The sequence below is a fragment of the Marmota flaviventris genome, chromosome 5, assembly GCF_047511675.1.
Source record: "Marmota flaviventris isolate mMarFla1 chromosome 5, mMarFla1.hap1, whole genome shotgun sequence".
Classification (NCBI taxonomy): domain Eukaryota; kingdom Metazoa; phylum Chordata; class Mammalia; order Rodentia; family Sciuridae; genus Marmota; species Marmota flaviventris.
In genome coordinates, this window is record NC_092502.1 from 37,793,666 (window position 1) to 37,801,442 (window position 7,777).

Genomic DNA, 7,777 nt, shown 5'->3' on the forward strand with positions numbered 1-7,777 from the left:
GCCAACTTTTTCTCCTCCCTTGCAGCCTCTGGCACTCATCATTTTTTTAGATTCTATATATAAGTGAGCTCAGAATGTATTTGTTTTTCTGTGTCAGGCTTGTTTCACTTAGTATTTAGTTGGAGTTTCTGTTACAGGAGGTAAAACAGAACTTTTGGTTGAATCCTTCCTAAAACACACCGAATTGTTCTCAAACCAACGATCATCACTAAGTTGCTCCTTGAATATTTCCTTCCTTCCTTTTTCAGTACTCAACATTGAATGCAAGGCCTCACATCTCTATCACCAAGCTATAGCTCCAGTCCAGATCATTTATTTTCCATAAAATAGAACCCCTGAACTTGGGCCTCTCTAATAGAAGCCAAGAGGATACTCAGGCTGCAGTTCCCAAATTCTAGAGAAAGCCCATTTCTTTATTCAAACATAACTCTATACTTCTTCATTGAGATTTGTCAGAATTGCCTTAGCTCCCAGACCACATCTGGAAGCCTGGTACCCTGTCCTCTTCCAGACTGGCAGTTGAAGTCTGGACTGAATGCATAGGCAGAAATCCAGCCCCAAGGTATGACCAAACTCATCCATATTGGTAGGGGCGGGCAGGGTGGCTGTAGAAGGGGTTCACCTCCAACCCTGCTCTCCAACCCACTCACCCTCATGTCTGGGAGCTTTCACCTGGGCCTGCTGCTTTAAATATCATTTATACTTTGCTGATTGCAATGCATCTTTTTGCTGGGAACTCCTCCCTAAACTCTGGATAGGTTTAATGGCTTGTATAATAGGCATTTCATATGAAATATGTCAACTGAAATTCTGATCTCTTTTCTCTCCTGGCCTGATCTCTCTGGATAGCATCTTCCCTGTCTTAGCTGACGGCACCACCACAGTTCCATTTGCACAAGCCAAAACATAGAGGCTATTCTGGATTGTGTCTTGTACTCACATCTGTAAATCCTTTTAGCTCTACCTTTAAACTAGAGCTCAAATCTCACCATTTTGCAGCACTACCACTGCTACCCCTGGTTCCACTCACCTTCATCCCTGTCTTGATATGCCTGTAGACTCTTCAATTCCCTCTCCTCTCCCTGCATCTGCCTTTGGACTTCTTTGTCTATTGTTAACAACAGCTAGAGGGGTTGGGTGTGCAGCTTAGTAGCTAAGTAATACAGTGATTGCCTAGCGTATGTGAGGCACTGGGTTCTATGCCCAGCACCACAAACAGAATTAACCAAACCCACAATAGCAACCCCACCACCATCACCAAAACCCCAGAACATAGCAGCTGGAAACAGCATCTTCCTCATGTCATCACTTAAAGGTAAGAACACCACATGTTATGGGCTGTAGAACTCCCATTTATTGCCCATGACTGTGGTGTCACACATACAGCATTTTTAATTGTTGGGTAGGTTATGGTTTTGTTATGGGCATCAAAGGCCTTGATGCAATCAAGTAACTAGAAACTGAAATTTAATTGAATATTATTCATCAACATCTCAACTATAGGTGATATTTAGTCACTGTCTGATGGATGTGAGACTTTTATATGTAAACCAGCACAGCTTATCACTGAGTTACATCCCAGCCCTTTTTATTTCTTATTTTGAGACAGTCTTGCTAAATTGCCCAGGTTGGCTTTAAACTTGTGATCTTCCTGTCTCAGCCTCCTGGTTAGCTGGAATTACAGACAAGTATCACCACACCCATCCTCTAGTTGCACTTTTATAAGTATTCTAAAAATATGTGTCAATCTCCTAAAGCAAGCTAGTATAAATAAGCTATACCAAGTCTTTTTATAAAGTTTATGCACAGCATAATACACTTAATTTAAATAATTATTCCAATTTTTTCTTTAAAGCTTAGCTTATTTCTTACTAACACAATTTTAAAATAAGCATTTTCCCCGAAAATTCTGGTTTACCAGGCTGAAATTTTCCCAGTTCCTATTCCACTTCTTATTTTCCCTGCTTTTACCTATATTTTGAAATACTTTTCAAAAGATTTGACTTTGAATTATTAATGTGGCTTAATTCAAAGCAATGCGCTGAAAATGTCTAGCTGGGCTCTTCATAACTGCATAAAGATTTAGACTTGTCCCTGACCTTTTGATTATATTTTAATAAAGTACATGTGCAAGTATCTACATTATAGTAAAAATTTGCACTAGATCATAAAGATCTCGAAGAAGCAGGCATCAAGCACACTACGCACATAGCACATTATTTCCTGTTCATCTCACCCCCTCTCTGGCCCCATTTCTTTGATACCCCTAGTTCACTCAGATTCAGCCATGGTGATCCTCACAGCTGGGCTAGGCTTGCTCCTACTTCAGAGCCGTTGGTCGTGCCATCCACTCTGCTTCAAGTATTTTTCCTCTTGAATTCCTCATACATTGCTCTTCATCTTTTGGCTTTCCCTCAAATATACCTTCTCACTGAGGTCTTCTCTGAACAAACTATTCAAAACTGGATTCACTACAGTCTTCTCCCACTCTTCTCTATATACTCTTCACCTACTTTCTCTCCATAGCAATTTCCACTTTCACAAACGAGTATATTTTACTTGTGTATTTATTGTCTGTCCCCCACTCCCCTGGAATTTAAGCATAATGATGATAGCAGGGTTTTTCTCTTCCCCTTCCCTGCCGCCTTCTTTTTTGCCCTTTTCTTCCTCACTGTATTAGCAGCAGTGCCCAGAGCAGTGACTGCTACAGAATGGACTCTCCTTAAACTCTTCTTGAATGAATAAGTGAATGAGTAAATAAGGCAAAGGTTCTGGGAAAGAAAGCAAGATAGAAAAAACTGCACCACCTTGCCTAAAATAGTACCCACACCTTCCCAGGGTTCATCCTCTATCCTTTTAATTTGCTTATGTGTGAACTGAACAATGACAAACTTGGATGTGCCCCAAATAACCATGATACACACACACACACACACACACACACACACAGTTTTTTTTCTGACTCAGGTGTTTTGGAACCACACTTTACAACAACCAAAAACAAACAAACAAACAAACAAAAAAACCACCCAGGTTAAATAGTGGTTGGAAAGCAACAACAAAACCTTCACTACTGGCCCTCTTTTTGGATGTTAACGGATTTGGGCCCTATTTGGGATTTTCGTGTTTAGACAAAGCTTTCCGGGTCAAGGAACTGTTTTCTCTGAAATTCTACACACCTAACGGGCTGCCATGTTTCAGTGCAATGAGAGGTTTGGCCTTCCTGGGGACACTGGAGACTTTTTAGTTGTTATAATTGGAGTCTTGGGAGTGTAGCATGCTACTGGAATTTAGTAGGTAGAAGCCAGGGATGCTCAACTTCCTACAATTAAGGTTATGTTTTTAACAAGTAAAAATACAGGTATTAACAGGGTCTTCAGAGGAAACACAGGGACTCCCAGTTTTCTGAAATCATACCCACAATGCCCAGGCCAGCCCCTACAATAAAGACCTATCCAGGTAAAAATGTTAAAGACTGTGGAGGATGATAAACCCAAGATCAGCGGTATCCAAATCCTATTTGCATTAAGGTCACCTTCGGGGTTTGGAAGGCACAGATTATTGGGGCCCGCCCACAGTTTCCGATTCCGGGAGGTTTTACTATTTTTAGTTTTGGGCCACAAGTGAGAACTACTGCCCTAGAAAGAAAGAGGTCATGGAGGCCCCCACCCCGAGTAGAAGCTGCGCAAGTTTCTAGGTGAGAACCGAGGAGAAGCCAGGTGAAAGTTGCCCGAGGATCTAACCCTCTGGGGTATTGCGATGCTGGCCACTCGGTTTCAGAGGCACTTTCAGGTTCTCTCTAGGCGCCTCGGAGGTTCTGCCATCTCTATGATTGCCCGGGCGGGGGCGTGGCCTGCCCGGGGGCGTGGCGTGTAAGGCGGGCTGAGGGCCCTAGCACTCTAGTGCCGGACGTTGTGCAGCCTCGACACCCAATGCCAAGGCTGGCTCAGAGGTCTTGCTGTGCTTTCCTCCGGGCGTCCAGTACAGTCAGGCGAGGCTCAGGTATGGCCAGCCCAGGTAGGCGTTACCCCGCTTGCACTGCCCGGTTTTTATGCGGGAGTAGCGGAACCTGATGTTGCATTTTCTCAACAGTGCAGTCAGCCTTACTGCTAGTTAGGTGCGGAGAAGTAGGGAACAAACCAGGAGTAGGGAACAAACCAGACGGGAACAATAGGCCACCACGCTGTGAGCTCTGAGGGTCGCAAGAGGGCGCTGTGGCTGCAAGCCGGCGGGGCCGGCTGAGCTTGCAGTGTAGTGGGGTGGGTGTGACTGAGGCGGACTAGGGTGGGATGGAATGTGTGCGGGACCAGGGCGGACCTGGTTCTGAGAGTGGAGCGTAGGCCAGGCCGAACTGAAGAGGGTTGCGTTATATGCGGGTTGGACTGGTCTGGGGCAGGCTAAGGGGTTTGGGAGGGGTGCCCTTCAGGGGCCGGCAGCTCAGCGCGCAGACGTGCAGGGGCGGGGCGTTTTGGAATTGATTTGTGTCTGCTTTTCTGTGGAATCGCTGAGGTTTCAGAGAGTCTTTGTTTCCTCTTCTTGCTGTTTCTCTTTTGATACTGAGATAGGGGCAGAGAGCGGTGCTCTTGTCTCAGAAAGGCCCCTCCTGAGCTGTTTTGCACCTGGCTTAACTTTGAGTCATTTATATTTATAAAATATCTTTAAAAAAGACTGTCGTCTTGAAATATTTTCAGAATTCCAAAAAGTTGCAAAGGTAGTACAAAAGAATTCCCATATAGGTTCACCCAGATCTCCCACTTGTGAGCATCTTTTTAACAGAAAGAACAACAACAACAGCAGAACCATGTCCTATAACATCCAAGCCAGATTTACTTGCATTTAATTATCTTGTCTTCTGGGAGAAATTAACATTTTCAGTAGTAGAGCCCACTCCTCTTCTCCCCAAGACCCTTCAGAGTGGTTCTGGCAGCTCCAGGTTTAAAATCAAGGTTCTTTTATCTTTGCTGGTGCTCAGTACAGTTGAAAAGGTCCACCTAGTACTCTGGGCAGTTTTGGCGCAGGTGACCACCCTTTGCTCCACTATGTAGTCTCTGTCTGTAGCTGCCTCTCTGGCTAGCTTCTTGTCCTCTTTAGGCTTCTCTAAATTCCTCCTTCCCTCCTTCCCTCAGATAGTTTCTAAAGACTTCTTCCTTGGCAATCATCTCTTTCAGTGTGCGTTTCCTTCCCTGGTAACCTCTTAAGATTTTGAGCTTTCCACAAATCCTCAGAAAATGCACCAATTTATGACTCCAGGCCAGGCTGTTTCTTGGTCCCAGGCCCACAGAGTTTGTGGTCTGCTGGATGCCATTCTGGGTAATGCCCCAAACATTTTTGTCTCAGTATGTGCCAAGTGCAGCATGTGCTCATCACACCTGGCTGCCTTCCAGAGCTCCCAGCCTCCATGAATGGCACCTCTGTGTTCCAGCCATATAGACCTGAACTCCAGTAGGTGACTCTGACCAGCCTGTCTCCCTTGCCTCTTAAACAGTGATCTATATTTGTTGCTATTACTTTTAAAATCCCACTTGGGCAGGTTCTTTTCTTCTGATAAGCAGTTAGAATACACAGCAGTTAGAATAAGCTTGTTAAAAATGCAAATTTGATGGTTTTGTATTCTGTCTGTAATTATATATATATTAAACAAAGGCCTTAAAAGGACAGGTTCAGCCTTTTCTTGGACCCTTTCACTCAGATTCCCTACTCTTTTCAGACTGGCATTTCTTTCCCTTCATATTCTTCTGTTCCCTTTGCCTGGGATCCTGTTTCTTGCATACTCAGGGAATTCTTGCTCTTTGTGTAGCTCTCCAGCCAGTCATCCTTTCTCTGGGAAAGTGTTCTTTCATTTCCTTGACGAGTTCCCGTTTTTGTTTTATGCATCCTAATCTCCCCCACCCCGTCTCCTTGGTAACCCTGCCATAGCTGCAGTTTCAGTTTTATACATGTGTGCCTGGCACCTAGTAGATACTTTATGTGCTTGGATGATGGAGAGGTGGGGTACCTAATATGGGTGCCTAACAGCTTCTATCTGGACATTATTCCCTTTTGGAGTTTGCTTAATCTGGGGGTATACTGTCCTTTGTCAGTTCTGTCAGGCAGGGCAAAAGGGATGGAGGGGTTCACATGAGGAGATGGAAGGGAGCTAGGGAGCAATTTGAGAACCACTAAAAGTGAAAATGAGGAAGTGTAGTCTGAGGACCACAGAAAGGGAGATGGGTTTCCTGCCTAGCTGTCGCTCTCCCAGCCAGCTGAGTCCACTGTATTAGAATCTCCACTGATAGACATTTCCTGTGTATGGTTTCAGAGAATCTTTAAGAAGTATGCTTTGGTTAGCTATTTCCTAAATAGCTATCTCAAAGCCAGAAAGTGAAGATGAAGATGAAGATGAAGGCCTACAGCAGGATGCTGCTGGGGTGCCCTGGAGTGTGACTGTTATTTCCGGGGCACTAATAGTTTGTTTATTGAGGCCTACTGCATGCCAGAAGCCATATTGATTTCTGAGGATCCAGAGATGGGCTTAATTCTCAGATGGGTCATATTGTGATAAAAACTGTGATAGAAGAATCCTTTACTGAAAGCTTGGTGGATGGAGAAAGGTATTGCAGGGTCATCTAAGCTGAGGTGGTGGCTGTGAGTGCCTTGATCTTATTCTAGAGCCTGATTTGATTGTGACATGGGGAAATTGGAGCCCTCCCTGTAGATGTTAGCAAGTGAATGAGGCCCGCCAAGGGCATGGCAGAGGAAGAGGTGATGAGCTGCCCAGAGGCAGAGCGACTGTGAAATGGTAACATAGGTCACGTTTCCTGCCCCAAACCTGGCTGAACCTGGGGAAAAGGTCACAGTGTTTGACTTTCATCAGACTTGTACCAAAGCACCTCTTAATCATGTAGGGTATTTCTGTAGCAAAATGTGTGGATAGCTGTAATTGGTTAAGGAAATACAGATTATAGAGAACCTCAGATCAATTCAGGTTTGCTGCAACAGTTTGTGGCAAACTTTTGAAAATGTTTAGTTTTCAGAATTTTTGACTATTTTAATTGCAAGGGGTGTTGTGGTTTTTAACCCATTGCTAATACTCTGTGAAGCCATGTCTTTTTTGTGTACTTTATACACATTCATGCATGTTTTCACGATTTTCAAGGAATCTCTGTACTGCTTTCTATATTGGCTGCACCAATTTGTAGTTACACCAGCAATGTATGAATGTACCTTTTTCTCTACATCCTCGCCAACACTTATAGTTGTTTATCTTCATAATAGCTGCCATTCTGACTGGAGTGAGATGATATCTTAGAGTAGTTTGATTTGCATTTCTCTAATTGCTAGAGATGATGAATATATATATATATATATATATATATATATATATATATATATATATATATATATTTGTATATCCTCTTCTGAGAAGTGTCTGTTCAGGTCCTTGGCCCATTTATTGATTGGGTTATTTGTTTTTTTGGTGCTTAGCTTTTTAAGTTCTTTACATACCCTAGAGATTAGTGTTCTATCTGATGTGTGAGGGGTAAAATTGCTCCCAAGATGTAGGCTCTCTATTCACGTCACAGATTGTTTCTTTGCTGAGAAGAAATTTTAAAATTTGAGTCCATCTCATTTATTGATTGTTGGTTTTAATTCTTGTGCTATAGGAGTCTTATTAAGTAAGTTGGGACCTAATCCCACATGATAAAGATGAGGATCTGCTTTTTCTTCTAGTAGATGCAGAGTCTTTGGTTTAATTCCTAGTTTCTTGATCCACTTTGAGTTTAATTTTTTGCATGGT